We start from the raw sequence: 23,975 nt of genomic DNA, 5'->3' as shown, positions 1-23,975 counted from the left end.
TAGAATCCAATTTGACAACAGGTCCCAGCCATGATCCAGAGCAGATCTACAGCATTTCCAGACTGCAGTCTGCTCTCTAACCTCCAGCCAAGAGAAGTGAATATGACTAGGATCCCTCAGAAAAGCTCCGAGGCCTTCAGCAACATGAAGCTCACCATAGAACTTGGACAGAGCTCCCAGGACTTTGAATCTGATAACTCATGTTAGCTCCCTCAGCAGCAATGCACCAGCCAAATATATTCAGAGAGGTAAACTTTCACCTTTCCCTAAAAGTTACTCTGAGATACGATGGTAAGAATGACAGAAAAAGCATACCCAGGAACTTGATCTAGAAGTGACTTCTCTCTTCATTTTCTTCAAAGTTCCCTTGTACTGCTGAGATAAATATGAAAGACTGTCACACACTTTGAGAATAGAGAGAAAGCAAAAACCCTAAAATTCTCTTCTCTCTCTGCCTCTTTCAGGCCCCGGTCTGCCTCAATATGCTATGTCCCCGGACCTCTTCAGTTTCCCACAAACCCCACTGCTGTACCATCAGGACTCTAACTTCAATCTGCTAGGCTAAAGTGGGTGGGGGCAAACTGAAGGGGACGAGAAAGACAGAAGTGTTATCTAGATAGATGTTCAATCTCCATAGACATTTGCCCCTCCTCTGGGTAACTATGAATCCATAAGTGTGATTATTATGAATAGCAAAGAAGAACAAAAATCTTTCCTTCAACTTTGCTTCATTTTTGACATATTGTAAACACTGATGTCTCAGCATATAAGAATTCTAGAAATTTCATCTTTTTGTGAACTAGGATAGAATTCTTTCAAGGTACAGGCATGGCATGCCCCAGCCTCAGATTGGGTTTTGCAGTGGACGGTCAGAAAGTCAGCAAATTTCTGAGCATGTTTTGTGCACAGGGATGGGCCTATACCCACAACATTGATGAAATGAAAAGAAACAGGCAAATTACTTAGGCTCTATTAGAGAAAGAGGATCAAAAACAAATTTACCAGCATCTATAAGAGCAAAAATGAGCAGAACTTAAATATATATATGCAAAAACATATTCATTCAACATTAATTACTCACTGTGCATACACATACAACACTGTTAGTTACACATAGAAATAAGCAAAAATTATACTGAGGGAATGCAGTATATTAAAGTGGCCTATAAGCATTTTCTTTTTCAGTAATTCTCCCCTACCTCTGGTTCAGGAACCAAAAGAAGAATTCACTGCATGAATACTATGCATTAGAAACCTAAGATAATATTTTTTCTTATGAAATGGCATGTACTAAATGCTCAATAAATGTTAGGTTCCTTCCCACCAGTATTTGTTTTAAATTCTTTCTGTTTAACTTGATATTGCTGAATAACATCCAGAATGTTTGGAATGTTTACACCAGTGCCACATTCTTAGACACTGAAAACAAAAGACCCGAGTCCAAGGATATTCCGTATGGATATACTATTTTTCTTCCATGGAATTATAATCAGTGTAGTGAAAACAAACAGAGTATTCATCCAGAGTTGTATACGAATTGTGTTTTGAATTCATTGGACTGAGAAATGATGCTTCCTGGTCATTTTGTCCATGAAGAGTGAAACAACCAACACATAATATAAAATGAAACTAGCAGAGGGGGAGAGAGGACTTCTGGGACAGCAGAATCAGGACATCCATAAATCCAGTGCTCCATAAAAACCATGAGAATATTGGCAAAATTTTCAACATCAATTTTTTTTTTAGAACTTTGGAAATTAGTCAAAGGCTTGCAGCAGTCTAAGGAATTTATTCAAGAAAAACTACTAAGCCTTGGTAAGTAGACCAGGGACATTTTAACTTGAGTTACTCCTACCTCCCTACCTCCCTCCCCCCTGCCCCCGTTCCATACCAACGCCTTGACAACCACTAACCTGGGAGGTACCAGAGCATCAGGCAGGCTCTGGAACTCCTCACTATTGGACCTGACTCACAGTTCCCTGGAATAGTCACATCCACAGGGTACTATGTATTTGACTGACTCAGAGTTCAGCTCCACAGGAAAAGTCCCGTTCCCAGGGCATCGATGAAAACAATCAGATTCAATTATTTAACATTCCATCTGACTAACACTGGAGTACCAACTGGGGCAAATAAAAGCCTGGCAAAAAATATAAAAGGAAAATCTGGGGAATGAGACTTCCATAAGGGGCTTTGAAAAGCTCTGATGTATTACTGGGAACCTAGAAAATCATACACATGTGTAGGGCTATGTTCATGCCCAAGAAAGATCAGAGAGGGCGCTAGTCACTCACCTCTGGCTGACCTTGAAGTTCTGCACAAGTAGGAAGGGAAGGCTAAGATAGATTTACACATGTACACTACCTAAGAGTTGAAGATCCCCACCATGAGTGTGGGCACATGCACACATGCACACACACAACCCTTATCAAAAATACTTACTGGGTCAAGTCATTTAAGGAAATCTTTTGACCAATGGGTTGCTGACCAATAAGCTATAACTCAATCCCTTCAAAGTCAGTCTTAAAACTAAAAATAAGAAATATTTAATAAATTAATTTAAAAGACAAAACCAAGCAGAAACCTTAGTGACCACAAACTGGAGGGAATAAAGACCCTGGGGCAAATAATATATTATATGTTAATAGAAATAATTACTTTAAAAAATGAACAGAACCTCAGAGATGTGTGAAGATACCATCAATATAACAACATATGCATAATGGGAGCCCCCAAAAGAGTAGAGAGAATGAATCAAGTATAGGTGGCCATCACCCTGAAAGTGAACAAATGAATAAAACAACTAACCCAGACTTTTTTTTTTTTTAAGATTTATTTATTTATTGGACAGACAGAGATCACAAGTAGGCAGAGAGAGGAGAGGAGAAAGCCCAGGCAGAGAGCCCAACACGGGGCTCGATCCCAGGTCCCTGGGATCATGACCTGAGCCAAAGGCAGAGGTTTTAACCCACTGAGGCACCCAGGCACCCTAAGACTTTTAAACTTAAAGGTAAGAAATATACATCCTTTTTGGTATTCTGTTCACTCATTTTAATTTACTTGGCAGAGATGTTGTCAGACAGGTGACAGACCTGAAGCTTGCACATTTGATGCAATGTTGATTTGAGTGTTAAAATTTTCATTTTGTGCTATGGAGAATTTATGTCTTTGGAAAAGTGAACTGGGTATCTTTCAAACTTGGTGATAAAACAAACCACAACAAATCACCATTCTGACAGAGCAGTGGCTGCAATAGCAGTTCCCCATCCACCCACACACTGTTCCTTAAACATAAGACTTCCTCTTAGCAATAACTGATCAGCAAGAACATTTCAGATTACCCTCTGTTCAAACTTTGAGTAAGTCAGAAGAAATGCCAACAGAACATACCTTTGTCTGAATGAGGAGAGAAAAGATTGACTGCTGACCTTGCTGATTAGCAGCACCACCAGACACTTGGACAAGGACCTACAGGGCGGGAGCTACCAAGGTTAATAGCTTCCTGTAGACCTCTTCACGAGTTCCCTTCATGGTCTCAGTTCAGCGGCCACATGTGTTCAGCTTCTTGGGCTTTCCTGCAAGTTCTCACAAGGTCACCAACACCAGGACATCAGGAAGGGTTGTCTCTCTGCTGTTCTCCATCCTTCCTCTTGATGACAACTTCCCCAGCTCCTCCCACGTTTGCAGGTCTAATTCCTACATTAAATCCTCTTCCTACCATCCTCACAGTGGCTCTGCTTTCCTGACTGACCCAGACTGAGAAAAAGCTAAACATCCTCCCTCACCACACTGTGCCAGACACAGGCCCTCTTCTCTCTGAAACCAATGCATGCCCTGGGCTAATCAAAGCAAATCTTATATTTCTATGAGACAGAAGAGAAAGGCAAATTAAAAATTTTTTAATTATTACCATTCAAAAGAGTTCTAACCTGGGCCCAGGAATATGTTTTCAAATGGATGAGCCCTAACTTACTAAATAGCAATAAGACTTAAGAAGAGGATAATGAAAGGTAAAATTAGGAAGAGTAAATGTATCCAGTAGCTCATAAAGTTTATGGACCTGGAAAATAGGAGGTCATAGAGGTCACCACCAAAGAGTAAACTCATGAGAAATGTAATGTTTCAAGAAATGTCATAACATTTTAATATTGAAGGCTCCAAGAACCACTCGTGGCAGAACATGACTAAAATAAAGCTGGGGGGAAAATGGTCTCTGGTTACTAAATAGAATGGAATGTTACTAAGCTAGTAGCCTCTTGCAAGCACAAGATCACTGAAGACGGTGATGATCTTTCATTCATACATCTGCAAGTTGCCGGCATCCCAGATGCTAGCATGGAATTACTAGAAGATGAAAGTCTAGAGTCAGACTCAGATACTCTCAGTGACTGCCTGGCAGAGTGGGTATAAATGCCTCTGACCTTCATGAAGACTCTAGGAGCTAAGATCTTTGCATTCTTCCCAGTAGCAATCAGGGAGGCCCTGAAATAGTACAACCATAATGCCATCTCTGTTGTTAATGTCATATTTGGGACCAAACATCCTTCAGGGGAGCCAGGCAGCTGGTGCCTACAGGAGGATGGTTACCAACCAAGAAGAGAAACTAAATGGTTTGGAATTCTCCCACCAGTGATCCCCTCCAGGTATAAAAAAGATTTCTTCTAGACCCATAAGAATTAGACATTGTGTGTCTTTGGTTCTTCTTGTGCCCTTTCCTGAGATCCTTTCTCAGGTCTACCACGCTCCCCACCAGTCTCTTCTCCCCAGCCCTGAATTTGGGGCTGGACTCAGGCAGCTGTCTAATGGTCCCTTTCCCAGTTCCCCAACTCCTCCCTGGAACCCTTGTCACTTCAGTTTCTGTTATCAAAGGTGATCACTTGCTATTCTGATCAACCTGCCAGTATCCACAGTGTTTCAGGTGAGATCATTGCCTTTCTCAGCCAGGGCCCTCCACCAGTATCAGCAGCAGTCATGCATTTTCCTGCAGCCCTTGTGTTGTCTCAAAAAAAGGGAGCACTTTGGGGCGCCTGGGTGGCTCAGTGGGTTAAGCCGCTGCCTTCGGCTCGGGTCATGATCTCAGCGTCCTGGGATCGAGCCCCACATCGGGTGCTCTGCTCAGCAGGGAGCCTGCTTCCTCCTCTCTCTCTGCTTGCCTCTACCTGCCTGTAATCTGTCTGTCAAATAAATAAATAAAATCTTTAAAAAAAAAAAAAAAAAAGGGAGCACTGTTTTGAAGGGACCCTCTATCCAAAGGCAAAAGTCTATATCATTTCAATTAGCCTGAAAAGGGGCATTAAGTTAAGTCTGAAATCAAAACAATCAACTTCATTGTCTCCTGTAGCCCACCTCTAAACCAATTCAATTTAGTAAAAGATTATTGCCTTATAGTCCCATTATACCTATGATTAAGGTCAGCACTAAAAGGGGCTGTCTTACTCATATTGTATGGGTCTCTGAAGACTAGGGAGACTGGTTTGCTTGGGAAGTCCCAGCTGTGCAGGGGCCATTATGGAGAACACCCCCTTCTGCTCTCCTAGTCTCTATGGAAGAGCCAACAATTCTGGGAGACCTTGGGACTTGACTCTTTCCTTGCCCCTCTACTCCTATCCCAACCATCTTGAGAGGGCCTCATCTTGCTACTGCCATTTATTTCCATTAATATCTCTACTTTCTCCCAGCACCCTTAAGATTGCCAGCCTCCAAGGTGCCAAGTAGTGCTGGGTCCCTGGTGTTCTCACTGTGCCAAAGCCACACTGTATTCCTTGAAAAGAGTAAGGACACCATCATGCCTGTCCATGGCCTGAGCCTCCCAATGCTACCTGATAGCTCAGTCTGCAGCACTTCCCCACAGGCCACAAACTTGTCTCGTTGGGACGAGCCAAGGAACACAACAGACCTCAAATGACTCTGTCCTTTCCCCACTCTCTCACCCAGGGATGCTCCAGCTCCCACCCCCTGCCAATCAGCAAACATAATTAGATCCTACTGTAGCACCTGCCCCACCAGCACAGCAGACCTGAACACCTGCTGTTACGGTTTGAATTGTGTCAACCAAAAATTGATGTTGACATTTTAACTCATGGTACCTGAAATGTGACCTTAATGGGAAAAAGGGTCTTTGCAGATACAATCAAGTTAAGATGAGGCCAGTAAGGTGGGCCCTAGTCCAATATGTCTGCTGTCTTTATAAGAAGAGGGGGAAAAAAAAATCATGTAAGGATAGTGACAGAGAACACCATGTGACAAAGAATGTCAAGGATGAACGACCATGGCCCGGAGCTAGGAAGAGGAAAGGGAGGATTCTACCCAGAGTCTCGGAGCGTGCATAATGGATGACACCATGGTTTTGAACTTCTTGCCTCCAGAACTGTGAAAGAATACATTTCTGTTGTTTTGGGCCACCCAATTTATGGTAACTGGTTACAGCAGCTCTAGGAATCTAAGACACCCACATGGTAGAAGCTGAAGGCCTCCACTGTACGTGTTCTGAGATCGTGCAAATACACTCCACCTCATTATGCTCCATTTCTCTGACCTTCTATTTGCTAACGACAGAAAGTTAAGGCACAAAGCAGCAACTTTGGCTTATTCTAAAGATAAGGGGAGTGGGCCAAGAGGCAGACTTATTTTCTGTTATTTTTTCAAAACGTGCCAACATTGATGCTCAGCAGCCTCATTACTCTAGAAGATAAAAAGGCTCTCATCCTTTGTTGCTGGATAAACTACAACCAGGGCATTAGAGTGAGTTTGGGTAGAGGCGTGGGGCAGAACAAAACATGAAAAGGGAATTGCCCATTCTGACACCTTCCGAGTGATGTGCTCACATATTGTCTTGATATCAAATCCAGATCAGCTCGGAGGTCTCATCCTCCTCTTAATGTGTGCACAGAGAAACACACATTTTCCATTTAAATGCCAAGGTCACCCATGGGGTGCTTTGGCAGAGCTGTGTGGAGAAGTTGTACAGCACCTGCCTACATATGTTTGGCCCAGTGCCTTCTCTTGCTTCCCCTCTGATCAGAAGCACATTTATCTGCAACTTTTTCAAGTCAGAAAAATAAAGAATCTCTGCTAGACTGTTCTGATTTTTTTTTAAACCAATTCCAGACCACGCACAATATTTTTGCTGAATTTCAATTATGACATCTTACTGAATTTATTCTGTTCAGATAGAGCATAAAGGGAAATTCACCATCAATAGATGCAAATATCTATTGCTGCACACCGGAGCCCTTCTCTCATTCCTATCCACTTCCCTGCCTTTGCTACTTTTCTTTCTCTTCTCTCTCAGGTTTAGCCCCTCCCTGATTCACCTAATCCTTCCCTTCTCCTCCCCCAGCCCCAGCAACCATCACAGCCATCCCAAGGCAAGTCAGGAAATAGGAAATTTGTTCTTCAGGACATTGTGTTCCCTTTGATGTACCTTTCCTCCCTTCAGCTCACCACTGCTGGGTATCTGATGGTAGTGCATATCTTTTAGTGCCTTAGCTTTACTATTTGTATATATTAAAAAAACCTAATTCTTTCATTTGTAAAATAAAGAAAATGATGCCATCTTCAAGGGAGTCGTTGCAAGGATTAAAATGTATGAGTGTCTAGGGGTGCCTGGATAGCTCAGTGGTTTAAGATCTCTACCTTTGGCTCAGGTCATGGTCCCAGGATCCTGGGATCGAGCCCCGCATCGGGCTCTCTGCTCAGCGGGGAGTCTGCTTCCTCCCTCTCTCTCTGCCTGCCTCTCTGCCTACTTGTGATCTCTGTCCATCAAATAAATAAATTAAATCTTTCAAAAAAAATGTATGAGTGTCTAAAACTGTGGACCTTAAAAAACTGTTACCTTCCTCCTACATTCCAGCCCTTCCTCACACTCTGCTTCCTCCCCACTCTCCATCCCAGGTCCTGACACTGACCAGAGTGTGGTTTTTATTTTTTTGTAAACACTTTGTTTATTTATTTATTTGTTTTTAATTAATTTATTTATTTTCAGCATAACAGTATTCATTATTTTTGCACCACACCCAGTGCTCCATGCAATCCGTGCCCTCTATAATACCCACCACCTGGTACCCTAACCTCCCACCCCCCCGCCACTTCAAAAACCCTCAGATTGTTTTACAGAGTCCATAGTCTCTCATGGTTCACCTCCCCTTCCAATTTCCCCCAACTCCCTTCTCCTCTCTATCTCCCCATGTCCTCCATGCTATTTGTTATGATCCACAAATGAGTGTGATTTTTAAATCAAGTGGAGCCTCTTTTCAAAACACTTACTTTATTCAGGAAAGGACAGATGTTGGTGAGGATGTGGAGAAAGGGGAACCCTCTCACACTGTTGGTAGGAATGCAAGTTGGTTTGGGCACTCTAGAAAACAACATGGAGTTTCCTCGAAAAGTTAAAAATAGAGCTACCCTATGACACAGCAATTGCACTACTAGGGATTTACCCAAAGGATACAAACATAGTGATTCAAAGGGGCACCTGCACCCCAATGTTTATAGCAGCAATGTCCACAATAGTCAAAATATGGAAAGAGCCCAGATGTCCATGAACAGATGAATGGATAAAGATGTGGTATATATACACAATGGAATACTATGCAGCCATCAAAAAATTGAAATCTTGCCATTTGCAGCTACGTGGGATGGAACTAGAGGGTATTAGGCTAAGCAAAACAAGTTCAATCAGAGAAAGATGATTATATGATGGACTTATATGTGGAATTTAAGAAACAAAACAGATGATCATAGGGGAAGGAGGGAAAAATAAAATTAGATGAAATTAGAGCAGGAGAAAAACCTCTTAAGTTCTAAGGAACTCTTAACCATAGGAAATAAACTGAGGGTTGCTGGAGGGAAGGTTGGTGAGGGGATGAGGTAACTGCTTGATGTACATTAAGGAAAGCACTTGATTTAATAAACACTGGATGTTATATGCAACTGATAAATCATTAAACTCTACCTTTGAAACTAATAATATATGATGTTAATTAACTGAATTTAAATAAGATAGCAAGAAAGAACATATACTTTAGACCTTATTTCTAATTAATGAACAAAACCCTTTAATACTTGATCAAGGCATGTTAGCCTTGAGGAGATGGGAATCAGAAAAAGAGGGACCTCCTCTGCACAGAGAAAATGCCCATCCAGGTGGCACTATGACTTCACAGCCCACCCGTTCCCTTGTGAGAAAGAGAGAGAAACAAAGGCAGGCACACAGAGAGCTATAGTCCATTTATCCAAGGGTCCACTAGCTACTCTGAGTTTTTTCCCTATACCCCATTCCTATATAGTAGTCAGAGATGTCCCTCTCTGCTGACTTTATTCAAACATATCCTAACTTAAATCCTAAGGGAAAAAAATGCTCGAGAACTTCCATCCCCTCTCCTTGCCAAGATCAACTGGAGGAGTGAATGGTTCCATACATGTATCAGTTCCATACTTTACCAAAGTTCTCTTGTTTCCAACAGATTGACCAGTATACCCCAGATTTCCCCTGAGGCTTTCTCAACCCTCAAGAATCTACATACACTTGACTTGAGCCCTCAATTCCATGGTCCATGACAGTCTAAACTCCCCATGGTTTCTGAAAGTTCCTTAGGGTATGTTTCCATGAGATGTCTTCCAATGCTGCCATTAGTATTGAGCAAACTAACCATTTCACTCCACACTAATCCAGGCACAAACTTGGCCTTTTCTTCACTTTCCACAAAGAAATCTGTTCTTGTAAAATGATGTGTAAATTTGGTAATTTCACTGGTCAAGGGGAGTCACACACTGCATGGCTTGCCACTACCCCATGGCCCTTTACTCTCCATCCTCCACAACTTCTCAGCAGTCCAGAAATTTTTCTTTTTTTTTTTTTTCAAGATGTACTTATTTATTTATTTTAGAGCAATAGAGAGAGGGAGAAGAAGAGAGAGAGAATGAGCTGGGGGAAGGTGGCAGAGAGAAAGATTCTCAAGCAGACTCCCCTCTGAGCATAGAGCCTGACATAGAGCTTAATCTCAGAACCCTGAGATCACGACATGAGCTGGAATCAGGAGTTGGAACCTTAACCAATGGAGCCACACAAGCACCTGAACAAATTTCTTTTTCTGCCTCACGCAGAGTAACTTCACTCTCTTCTCTCAGCCTTGAAGCCAGCTAACACCAGGTGGTATGGGGAACCTACCTCACACATACCTCTATGATTCTGGTTTCTGCTATACATTTATAAGGTGTCAAGGAATCAAATCAGTGAATGTTTCTGCTGTTTTGGACTAATGGCCTGTTTCAGATTAACACCAAAGGGATAAAATTTTTTAAAAAGTTAGAATTTGCAAAATAACAAAAAAGTAAAGGAAAACATGTGATTTCATGTTGATGTGCAGTCTACAGAAAGCAGAGAGCATCAGTCTGAATACCTTCAAGTCTAAGGTTTCCTTGGGAAGTGAAATCTTTAGGTTTCTGTTTATTCCTTGGTATTGAATAGTGAGATGATTAAGCATAAGTTAAGCAAAGACCTTCTCCCATTGCCTTTAGACAAATTGTCTGCCAAGGAACCCATAAAGTAACTAGAACACAGCACATGTGATCTAATCACATTTCCAAGCCATTGGTATGACCATAATCCCACTCTGTTCTTGCAGAAGGAAAAAGAGGGACAGAGAAGAACACACGGAGAGAGGGGATGTTTGAAAAGTGACTCTTAGGCTTCTAAAGTCAGGACTTTTACATGTGAATTTTCAATGTGGATTTTCTGTGAGTACTTGATTTCAGAGCTGCTTCATGAAGAAAGAAAATGAGGAAGAAAGAAAAAGAATTCATTAACAAGACAAGACAAAACAGTAAACAACAAGTGTTGGAGAAGATGTGGAGAAAGGGGAACCCTCTTACACTTTTGGTGGGAATGCAAGTTGGTGCAGTCACTTTGGAAAACAGTGTAGAGATTCCTTAAGAAATTAAAAATAGAGCTACTCTATGACCCTGCAATTGCACTACTGGGTATTTACCCCAAAGATACAGATGTAGTGAACAGAAGGGACATCTGTACCCCAATGTTCAGAGCAGCAATGGATGCAGTCGACAAACTGCGGAAAGAACCAAGATGCTCTTCAACAGATGAACTGATAAAGAAGATATGGTGCATATATACAACAGAATATTATGTCTCCATCAGAAAGGATGGATACCCAACTTTTGTATCAACATGGACAGGACTGGAGGAGATTATGCTGAATAAAATAAGTCAAGCAGAGAGAGTCAATTATCATATGGTTTCGCTTACTTGTGGAGCATAAGGAATAACACGAAGGACATTGGGAGCTGGAGAGGAGAAGGGTGTTGGGGGAAATCAGAGGGGGAGAAAAACCATGAGAGACTGTGGACTCTGAGAAACAAACTGAGGGGTTTGGAGGGGAGGGGAGTGAGGGGTTAGTTGAGCCTGGTGGTGGGTATTAAGGAGGACATGTATTGCATGGAACACTGGGTGTGATGCATAAACAATGAATCTTGGGACACTGAAAAAATAAAATAAAGTTAAAAAAAAAAAAAGAATTCCAAATGTCAACTGTAAAGGAGTGATTAGATTATTCTTCATTTTTAATTTATCCTTACAGCACATACACACACTTGCCACTAATACAGATAATCTAGAAATGACTTTAAGAACAAAAAGAAAACATAAGTCCAGTGTTTGGAACTTCACTTTAAAAGAAAGGGTGTCAGGACACCTGGATGTCTCAGTTGGTTAAGCGTCTGACTCTTGGTTTTGGTTCAGGTCATGATCTCAGGGTCAGGGGATGGAGCTCTGCATCAGGGCTCCCTGCTCAGCTGAAAGTCTCCTTAAGATTTTGTCTCCCTCTCCCTTTGCCCCTCCTCCAACTCTCTCTCTCTCTCTCTTTCTCTCAAATAAATAAATCTTTTAAAATATATATATAAATAAATAAAAGAAAGGGTGTCAAGTGATAAAGACCCTCCTCCACCAACAATAATATCAATGACGTCTGAGAAGACCCACAGCAAAGTCCAGACCCACTCAGCTTCAGAAGCCTCCTAAATCAGCCCCATGAAAGTACTGGGCTGGAAAAACATACTCACAGTCCTACCTACTGTAATCATGGTTACAAGCATTGGAGTTGGAGGGTGCTGAGAAAAATGGTGAAAGGGAACATATAACTTGCTGCCAGGTTCTGGGCATGGGTTGCTAAGAATAAACACACTCAGATTACCAGAAAATTCCATCCTGCCAGAAATTTGAGTGATTTGATGGCAGAATGCACAACCTGCACCTTTTTAAGGGCTCTGTTATCAAAGCCAGGGTAACTCATGATCCTTAGTAATGTGCTTGTCCTCATATCAATTACAAAGGCAGATCTTGATTTTTCAAGAAAAAGTACTCAGTTCTAATAATGGGGATTTTTTTTTTTTTTTTTTTGGTTCTCTTAAGAACAGGCATCAGCAAATGTCTTCTATAAAGGTCAAAGAGTAAATATTTTAGGTTTTACAGGTCATATAGCCTCTATCACAATTATTTAACTCTGCTATTAAAACAGCCACAAACTATATTTATCTATCTATATATTTGTGACTGATGATGGCTGGGTTTCAATAAACTTTTATTTACAGTAATAGACAATGATCCGATATGACTCACAGGCTGTAGTTTGCTGAGCCTTGCTGTAGACAATCAACTTGCAGCCTCAACATGTTCCCAGAATGGCTGATGCAGAGTTCACAGCAGATGTGAATAGAGATGGACTTCTTTGTTAGTATCATGCACCTGTACTCACTTAGATCAACTCTTAATGTAACATTTCAGTAGATTCAATGTGGCTGCAGATTCTCTGAAATTCTTCTTTCGGAAAAGGAAAGATCTCTCTTCTCTGATTTAATTGGAGCTATGTGACTGGATAACCTACAGAAGGATATTGTACCCCTTTCCAGACCCAGGATCTGAAGGACTTGCATTTTCTCATTCCTGTCTTTTTATGGAGCATTTATTTGTGAAATCCAGATACCATGCTGTGAGAAAGTCCAAACAGTCCCCCAGAAAGGCTCTCATGAAGAGGAATGGAGGCTCCTGGCAAGAGCCTCAGCTGGGCTCCCAGCCTAGGCCCTCTAGCACCCTTCATACGATTCTCTATATTTCTGTTATCTGCTGTTCAGATGCAGTCCAGTAGGATACTCCAAGGTCTTGGGGAATGACAAAACCACTAGGTGAAGGAGCCTGGGTCCCTGAGGAACTGAATGGAACAGAGACCTCTCCCCCAACCTGAATCCCACCAGTCCATTGCCATCAATCTACCCTGGACCATTACAAACCTTTACTTATGCCGCTGGGATTGTTACATATTCCCAATGTTGACATACTCTAAATAAGAAGGAAAAAAGGAATGTAGATCACTATGGAGGAGTGTTAGAACAGTACAGCAGGACTCAAGAAAAGGAAACAAATGGCAGTATTTCCAAAGATTATTCATTTATCTTTGGAAATACTGCCATTTGTTTCCTTTTCTTGAGTTGAATAGAGTTCCATGATTGGCCCACACTGTGAATCAGAACCTTCCGGGTTCTAGACCCTACATGAGAAGTATGAGTTGTTTATTCAGTGAAACCTACTCAACCGTGGAGCTTATTTATACAGGGTTAACCAAATGCACTTAATAGATGGGACTCTTTCCCCAGCTGTTTTTAAGGAAGCAAGATTGACAGGCTTTGGGTCCTGAGCTATGACTGAGAGCTGTTGACAACTTCCCCTCTATCCCTCATACACACAAGACCTGAAATTGCTAATTACTTCTCTTGTTAAAGAAATGTAATGTTTCAGTATATATGGGAAGATTATCTCAAAGAACTTATACTTTAGACCCGATGTCAGCAAACTATGGACCCAGGGCCAAATCCAGATTGCTGCCTATTTTTGTGTGGTATGAGAGTGAAGAACAGTTTTCACATTTGTAAATGGTTGAAAAATTCAAAAGAAGAAAAATATTCTATGGCAAATGAAAACTATACTAAATTCATGTTTTAGTATTCCGTGAATAATGGTTTATTGGAACAGAGGTATGCTGTATTGTCCACAGCTGATTTCTCAAAATGGCAGAGTCAACTGATAGACCACATGACCCACAAAGCCTAAAATATTTACTATCAGACTTTTTGAAGAAAAAGTTTGTAGGTCCTTGCTTTAGATTATTGTGGTCCATGAACCCTTTATCCTGAATTTATTTACTAGATCGGCCCCTCCTTTAACACGCTCTGAGGAAACAGTACCTTATCCCACCATCTTAATAAGGAGGTGGGAGGCAGAATGAAGGAGAGTATCAAAGAGCTCAGGACCATGTCACACTCCCCAGGAAGTGAGTGACAGTGAGGGGTCTCAGTGTCAAAGGAGGCATGAGGCACCTGGGGAGAAGGTTGTTTGGCCCAGTGAAGTAGTCAGTGAACGAACAAAAGGGAAGGGGAAAAAATTAAAATGTTCCTTGAGTTAGTGTCAACTCCCCCAGTCTGTCAACATATCTACTGATCTTACTGTATTATTAAAGTAAAGCAAACTGATCAAAAGAGTAATTTATGGGATGCCTGGTTGCTCAGTTCGTTAAGCATCTGCCTTCGGCTCAGGTCATGATCCCAGGGTCCTGGGATCGAGCCCCACATCAGGCTCCCTGCTTAGTGGGGAATCTGCTTCTCCCTCTCCCTCTGCTCTTCTACCTGCTCATGCTCACTCTCATTCTCTCTCTCCCAAATAAATAAGTAAATAATATTTTTAAAGAGTAATTTATAAAGTGGCTTTCTTAAAAAAGAATTTTTAAAAGGGCAGACTAACTCATTGCAAAACAACATTTTCCAGGTTTGTGAAAAATTTTCATTCAACACTAACACAACTTCAGATGACAATGTTCCTAAACCTGCTCTCTCAGTGATGGGGCTGCTGGTCCTGCCCATTTCTAGCTGAATTCCTTTCCTGCCTGCTGCTTCAAGAGGAGCAGGATCTTGTCCTGGATTTCCATGGAGTAGAAACAACAGCAACAAGAAAAATCCCACAGGAACTTCAAAGAATTCTACATTCAGGCCAGCTTTGTAGCCACACCCCTAAGAACTCCTCAGCTTGGCTTTGATAGTGCCCAGGAGAGCCAGTAAAGGATTAGGAAAAAATAAAGCTTTGTTCATGCTCTGATTACCCATCCGACATCAGTCCAGAGTTATGGTCTGGATAGTTGGCATAGTTGCACTCAGGTAGATTAACTTCTAGGAGATTTGTTCTCAGTAATCTTTATTTTCAAGTGCTTGGGAAAAGCTTCAAAGCAACAACTACAATTTATGCACCTGTTCTAAAAAATAATAATAATACCAATTTGGCATCTGTGTGAATTTCAACAGCAAACCGAAACAAGGAAAGAAAGCTTTAAATAAAACCTCTCCCATCCCACTCCTACCTTCTTCCATATGTTTCCCTGTTCTTTCATACACCAACTTCTTACCAACCCCCTCATCTCTTTAAAATCCCCTTGACCCACAACCCTTCCTCTGAGGCAGTCAGTGATCAGTCCCTTCCTAAGATATCCTGAGAAGACTGTAAGAAGCATGCTTTCCTTAAAAACTTAAAAATTCACAGCACTGGGGGGCTCAGGCAGTTAAGTGTCTGACTCTTTTTTTTTTTTTAAAGATCTTATTTATTTATTAGACAGGAAGAGATCACAAGTAGGCAGAGAAGCAGGCAGAGAGAGGAGGAAGCAGGCTCCCCGCTGAGCAGAGAGCCCGATGCAGGGCTCAATCCCAGGACTCTGGGATCATGACCTGAGCCAAAGGCAGAGGCCTTAACTCACTGAGCCACCCAGGCACCCCACATATCTGACTCTTGATTTCAGCACGGGTCATGATCTTGAAGTGGAGACTGAGCCCCAAATAGGGCTCTGCACTGAGTGGGAGTCTGCTTAAGGGTTCTCTTTCCCTTTGCCCTTCCCTCTGGTTATGCTTGCTCACTCGCTTGTGCTCTCTCTCTAAAAATAAATATTTTTTAAAATTAAAAAATTAAATATCCTTTAAAGAACACCAGTGAACTTAACAAGGAAAATGAGAAACACCATACTATAGGCCATCAGCACTAAAGATCATAGTAATGCTGGTCCTAAGCGTGAGGAAGCAATGATGAGATACACAGAAACAAAGATGAAAATACAGTAGTGAACCACAACTTAGGCTGTTAGGACTGGAAAGAAAGTGAGGCGTAATTAAGCTCAGTCGGGTCATCTTTCACATGAAGCAAGTGGTAGAACCAACCCTGGGGTTATTTCCTCCATTCTCAATCTACGATGCTCCCCACTCTTTCTTCCTGGGGTTGTCCGCTTCCCCAGATCTGTTGTCTTTGGAAGGATACAAACTAGCCAAGCATTTCACCTACTAATTGATTAATGCCTTTATAAACTTTGTGGCTTTATGTGCAATTGCATTAAAGTTTCGCATGGAATGTCACACAGGTGCTCCTTGTAAGGAATCAATAAGCTATCACATTCTTCACATTCTTCTGAGTAAGTGTGATCCACCTTAAATAAGTAAATTGAATCCCCAAAGAAATCCTACAATGACCTGTTTAGCAAAGCAAATAATAGGTTCCCAACCTATTCAATTTATTCTGATTATTGATGTTTAGAACTGGATTTTCTTAAGAATATTTCCCTAACTGCAGATCTAGCAAAGAAGTGGCTCTAATACAGAACTAAGAGTATTTAGTCTATAGGGCAGTGAGACTACTGAATTATGAATGAAGTTTATAACCAATGCAAATTTACAGGGTTAGATCAGTGAGCCAACTTAGCACTGCACAGGAACTCATTCCAACTTCATTCACAAAATATGGCTTAAACTGTATCATACAAACAGGCATGTTTAGCCTAAAAAGAACAGGGATGTCGACTGGAAAAGGTTTAGGTAGAGATGTGGTTTGGATATTTTCACTGTAGAATCACTGAACTTCTTGTGTCTGATTTTACTCTTAGACATTCTATATAATACACACCAAATTTTATTTCATATATCACTGGCTGACAGGAAACCAGCTAAACCATAAAATAACTCAAAGCATCAGAGAGAAGTTAACCTGGCCCTAATCAGCCACTGGTGAGGTTTATTTCAGCTAATTCTGGTAGTTGACGTAACATATTATAGCAACATAGATCAACTGAAAAAATGAGAACTATCCCTGGCTAATATCCAATGTTAAGGAATAATGCTACACCTAGTCTAAAACTGTCTACTGACAGAAGAGTCAGTGATAAGGGCAGAAAAATTGAACTAGGATTTGAAAAAGACAAATTGCAAGTGACTGTGGGAAAAAGCAACTCATCTAGTGTGGGAGTGTCCCCTGGGGCCTTGGTAAATACAAAGCTGCTCTGTCTCTGTGGCCTCAGGTGAATGCTGACCGCACAGCAATCACCTTTAAATACACAAGGGGTGGCCCCACCCAAATCAATTGAATCAAATATCTGAGAAGGAGTCCTCGCATCTTTATTTTGAATTGGCAGATGGGTGGGAGGTTGGGGTACCAGGTGGTGGGTATTATAGAGGGCACGGATTCCATGGAGCACTGGGTGTGGTGAAAAAAATAATGAATACTGTTATGCCGAAAATAAATAAAAAATAAATTAAAAAAAAAAAGGGGGGGCTCTTTAAGAGATTCAAACATGCAGCCAGCATTGAGAACCACTGCATCTCTTCCAGGGAACTTCCAAAGTCCAAAAGCCCCAATGGGGGATGAGCAACCCTAAGACAATTTACAGGGTAATTGGAGGCAGCAGCCCAGCAGTTTTGAAAATCAATCCTAGATGCTTCCTTGCTCTAACAACCAGCCTTTAAAGGGAAGACATCCTGAGTTGCCTTGTACTCCTATTCCCAATCCATACACAAGCTTCTCCCCAGCTCCAGTCTCCTGTAAGATCTGCTAAGAAGATAATTATCCAGATGAGAAGGGAAAGTGTATGATATGAAATTGAGAGCCATCAAAGACCAGCAATTTGGACTGCACCGTGATTACAAGCACACTCATCTGCTCACATAGCACTGAGGCTGAGGGGATATTTAAGGTGTCCTTAGATGGCTGAGACTCCTTCAGGTGCTATGAAGTTTGACAGAATTTTTTTCTTCGAATGTTCTAAAAGTTCTGGAGCCCGATTTCTAATACGTTTTCCTTTCTACCACTGAATTCATGAAAAATCAGAGAATCCAAAGTTATATCATTTAAATATACAATATTTTCAGTCTTTCAGACATGTTGAAGATCTGTTAACCACTAACAGATGTGTTATATAATAGTTTTCTTCGGAAAAAATTAAAGTTATTCAACCCCCCAAATCCCTCTCACTGCTTCAAGGTGTCTTGAGTCCAAAGCATAGCTAATTTAGTGCTTGCTCCACTGTAGTTAATTAAAATATGCTTTAGGTGGTTCGGCATATTTTCCTGTACAACTTGCCCCCTGAGCTGGTCTAGTGCTCTCCTTCCTTCCTTTTATTTCTGTGATTCACCCAAGGATTATGTTATTTGAGAAAGCATGGTGCAAAGAATAATTACTGGCTAACTCTAGTTGCAATGCAATATTAATCCCTAATTTATTTCTGAGAAAGTCATGCCCAAGCATTCATCCTCTCATTTGTCTTCCATAAAGAGCTAAGTTTTCAGACCAGATAGTGTTAATGGTAGCTTCCCAAATGGAATTGCAGCCTGCTTCCAGACTCAGGCATGCAGGCGGATGAGAAGTTAAATTTGAATTGAGTCAGAAGCTTCTGGACATTACTTTCACTAAATAATCTTGTAGCAACCCCATCTAATGAAAATCAGATCTCATTCAGGGGAGGGAAATTTGCTTTCCCGAATAAAACTAAATTGGTCCCATAAGATCTATTACCCCAAGAACTAAAGGTCCTGTCTACACAGTACTAAATGAAGTGGTCAATGAATTTAGCCAAAATCCCTAATAAAAACCAAAATATTCTCTTAGAATTCAAATCCTATCAGGGAACATAGTGGAGAAAGTGACTCATATTTATTAATGGGTTTCAGGCACACTCACTCCTTGATCAAATAAATACACTGTTAATCAACAGATATATTTGAATGCTCACTATGTGTTCAGTGAGAATTGTGCCAAGTCAGAAAGGAGATCTGGAAGATGTATAAGACTGATGCAAAAGAAACAAGGGTTTCACACGACTTCTGCTTTCAATTATGGGTTATGATGCAATACAACACTTATATGTTTTGAAATTTTGGAGTCTCTCTCTTTTGCTACCAAGAATAAATAAATAAATAACCAAAATCATCTTCATTTTAGCTACCAGAACTGGGCAAGATAAGCGGCACAAAGTAGATCTTAACAAATACCCTGGCATGAATAAACAAGTAAATAAACAAATGTTTTCTGAGCATACAGAGTACATTAAGCTAGGAGGTCATAGTAACAAAAACACGTTGTTAAGCACTAATATATTTGGTTTTAGACTCTTTACCAAAATCCATGTTGTTTTCTTCTTCTCCCTGAACACAAAACTAATCCCCATTCTGTAGCCTCCTGTGCAGTGAGATGTGGACCTGTGATGAGATGAAGCCAATGTAGGATGTGTGCAAGTGGTAGAAATCACTTCTAAGTCTCTCTCAGGGCATCTTCCATGCTCCTCCCCTTCTGGGTAACTGGATCAGACCACCACCCATAATTGAAGACCACATCTGTCTGAGAGCAGAGCCTCTCTCAGCCTACACTCCTGAATAACAGCAAGGACTTCCCACTAGTTCCCTTTCTATAGGTGAGAAACTAAGTCACAAAGAAGTGAACCATAGATAATAACGGGCAGCACAGACGCTGAACGGGAACATATTTCTACCACAACCATTTTATCTTCCTCAAAAACACGTAAAATGCTTAAAGGAGCCTCTCCATAGTTGACCTCTAACCACTTCCAAGTGACCATAACAGCAACCTGGAATCAAAGTGATGATCTCTCCCAATGTGCCACCCATGGAGCGCCTCTCCTCACCTACACCCTTACGTCTCTAGAATACTTCTAGAGTATTCTGCCGAACCACCTAAGGCATATTTTAATTAACTACAGTGGAGCAAGCACTAAATTAGCTATCCCAAATTAGTCTATCCCAATCTGCCATACCTTTCTGTCTTATGCTGTCTATTTTGTAGACCTCAAACAATGCCATACTTTTGGTTCAATAGTAGACTTTGGTAGCAAGATAGAGCAGAGATCAAATATTCAGTGTGTCTTCTTCATTTGCAACAAACAAAAAAACATAATTGGACAAATCTTGCAGAAGGTCAGTAAGAAAACTACTAAGGTTTTGCTGTTTTGTTATAAAAATGTTACTATTAAAATGTTCAGAAATAAGGAAGTAATAACTTTAGAATTCATTTAACATTATGTACTGTAATGCTCAACTCTTTCTATACCTTACACCTAAGTAACATCTAAGGTGAGAGGTATGATTTAGAAACCAGAATGTTCTCTTTAATTGAGATGTCCAGTTAGCTGAAGGTCAAGATTCATTTACCCAATAAAACTCCCCAGGATATGAAGGCCTCTGAGTTGGAGACATGGAACTGAGCTTCAAGGGTGCCCACAAAGTTGCACTGAACTTTCAAATGGCCTCATACAAAGAAAATGTTATTCCGATGTCTTGATCACACACGATCAACCTAGAGGAGAAATAAATATCTTGTCCCTGCAACTTCATTCATGCAGAGTATAGAAACTTCACACATACTTGGAGCAGTCTATAAGGGCTATCATGCATTTCACAAATCAAGTGTGACTTAAAATTCCAGAGACCACAGCTGGCTCCAGAAAGCAAAGTGGGAAGACAGCTAACCACAGCTTCTAACTCCTGCTTTCTGTACCTTGCTAACCAAAGTTAATATATGAAATTTCTGTGATAACTTTATAAGCCTCATCTTTCCTTGAGGACTATAGAGCTGATGTTTTGTCATTTGGGCAAGAGCTTACTGGATGCTCTGCCTTTGGCTTCCATGTTCTCTGGGACTCTTGATGCTCTAGAATCCCAGTAATAATGGTGCAGAAATACAGACAAATAGCCACTTCTATCTAAATCTTCTGAATGAAACTAGGTATATTCGTTTTCATAAATTTTTTTAACAAAACATCAAATGTTGCAAATATTGTATTCATTATGTCATTTTATATAAGTCTTTAGATAAAACAAGAAAAGGCCATAGTAAGTTATAGATGGAATTGTGACACAGGTGATCCAAAAGTCAACTTGATATTGCACTAGAGCACATTCTTTACTTGGCTCTCAACTCTATATAACAATATGGATAGGGAAATGATCAGAATAATGAACCTTAATTTTTAAATAATTTTATTTGCCACTGTAATAGATTTTAAATATGATTTGGGGCCACTGTACCATTTCCAAAATAAGTAAGAAAGATATATTTAGAGGACCAAATAAGGGAAAGACTGATCTGATCAGTGCACCCTGTTAGTGTATGCCAGTTTTCACTCATGGGTGGAAAAATTAGAAACAGTAAGAAAAATTCAAGAGCTTTTTATAAAGTTAAATTTATTTAATTTAAAAAATTGTACACTTTAAGATTGTCATTTTTATTCTTTTAGTGCATAAATGTCCTTCCTTTTATGAAATGATGTAACTATATGAGATAGTACTTAGTATTTTGTCCATAATTGGCAAAGTAAAAAGCTAATATTTCAGTTCTATGCCCCAAAATATGTTTTTAAGATTCTATTGGTCCATGGAATCCAAAGTCTGAGAGAAACTAAGCCAGTTCAATCTCCCTGCTACAACTGACAGTTTACATATGGCAACAGAAGATAAAGGTGAGGTTTCCTTGATGACTTCTAACATGAATGATTTACTCAAGATACCAGAGTTTTTAAGACTAGAAGTATCTCTTGAGCCTCATTTGTGTACTCAATATAGATCTCAGAATTCCTACAGAAGAGGGAAAGAACAATCCCTGCCAATAAAGATTTATAATCTAATTGTAAAACAATAAGTACCATGTGAACTAAAAAGAAACCAAGCATACACACACACACACACAAACACACACACACACACACACACACACACACACACATCTTGCCAAGGGTAAGACTGTGTGGCATAGACAAAGGGCAAGTGACCTAGTGAGAAATAAAAGATGACTGTAGGGGGAGTAAGACAAGAAATGATTCCTGAGCTGGTTGTTTGAGGAAGCAAGTTACCTGTGTTGACTAAAAAGGTAGGAGGGCTTTCTGACTAGACAGAAAAGCACTAAAAAGATATCTTAGAGAAAGTGAGAGTACCTGAGATATAGAGCAAAGTGAAGTGACAGGCTTGGCTGTCATGGATGGGTCATAAGAAGACAGAGGAATTAGGCAGCAAGCAGCCCTGATAGAGGCCTAAAATGAGATGCTACAGGATTTAGCCATAATCTCATAACAAACTAATAGCTATCATACTCAATCAAGTATATAAGATCCAACTAAAAACAAAGTAGAAGGAAATGTTAAGGAGAATCCCAAAATTCATCCTCTCCAACAATCTCAAACCAAAAATAAACTTCCATCAAAAGTGCTTTGGTCAGAACAAATAATCCAATCAAGAAATGGGCAGAGGACATGAACAGACATTTCTGCAAAGAAGACATCCAGATGGCCAACAGACACATGAAAAAGTGCGTCATATCACTTGGCATCAGGGAACTACAAATCAAAACCACAATGAGATATCACCTCACACCAGTCAGAATGGCTAAAATCAACAAGTCAGGAAATGACAGATGCTGGCGAGGATGCAGAGAAAGGGGAACCCTCCTACACTGTTGGTGGGAATGCAAGCTCGTGCAACCTCTCTGGAAAACAGCATGGAGGTTCCTCAAAATGTTGAAAATAGAACTGCCCTATGACCCAGCAATTGCACTATTGGGTATTTACCCTGAAGATACAAACGTAGTGATCCAAAGGGGCACGTGCACCTGAATGTTTATAGCAGCAATGTCCACAATAGCCAAACTATGGAAAGAACCTAGATGTCCATCAACAGATGAATGAATAAAGAAGATGTGGTATATATACACAATGGAATACTATGCAGCCATCAGAAGAAATGAAATCTTGCCATTTGCGACAATGTGGATGGAACTAGAGCGTATCATGCTTAGCAAAATAAGTCAAGCAGAGAAAGACAACTATCATATGATCTCCCTGATATGAGGAAGTGGTGATGCAACATGGGGGCTTAAGTGGGTAGGAGAAGAATCAATGAAACAAGATGGGACTGGGAGGGAGACAAACCATAAGTGACTCTTAATCTCACAAAACAAACTGAGGGTTGCTGGGGGGAGGGGGGTTGGGAGAAGGGGGGTGGGGTTATGGACATTGGGTGAGTGCTGTGAAGTGTGTAAACCTGGGGATTCACAGACCTGTACCCCTGGGGATAAAAATATATATTTATAAAAAATTAAAAATTTTTAAAAAAAAGAAAAAAAAAGTGCTTTGGTCTATAGATCAATTTAAAAGTTTTAAAGGTATCAAGCCCATGTGAGAGATGAAGCAACTATAGTATAGATCATGCCTCTTCGACAGGGGCTTTATCACTCCTAAGAAGATAATAACTGGTTCTTGGCGAGAAAGCAGGTTGTAAAAAAAAAATCTTAGATATATAATAGTGTAATAATATTTATGATGATAATATTTGTAACAAAATACCATTTCTTAGTATTTGGGTTTTCACTTCTCTTATTAGGAAGAAATCAAATTCATTTTTATTTAATTTAATTGATTTGTTAATCTAAATTCAATTTAGTTTTCTCTTTAAACATCTTTTTCCTTTCTGTTCTGCCTCTGATCCCAAATTCTGGTATGCAATCTTTTTGTGCTGAGAAAAATATCTGCCATACCAATCACCTATACCTTGGAAAAATTTCAAGGCAAGATCTGTCTTTTGTGGAGTTATTTCCATTTTAAGGCTTTTATCAA

Source organism: Mustela lutreola, chromosome 6 (genome assembly GCF_030435805.1).
Source record: "Mustela lutreola isolate mMusLut2 chromosome 6, mMusLut2.pri, whole genome shotgun sequence".
Taxonomy (NCBI): domain Eukaryota; kingdom Metazoa; phylum Chordata; class Mammalia; order Carnivora; family Mustelidae; genus Mustela; species Mustela lutreola.
Note: the sequence above shows the minus strand (reverse complement) of the source record.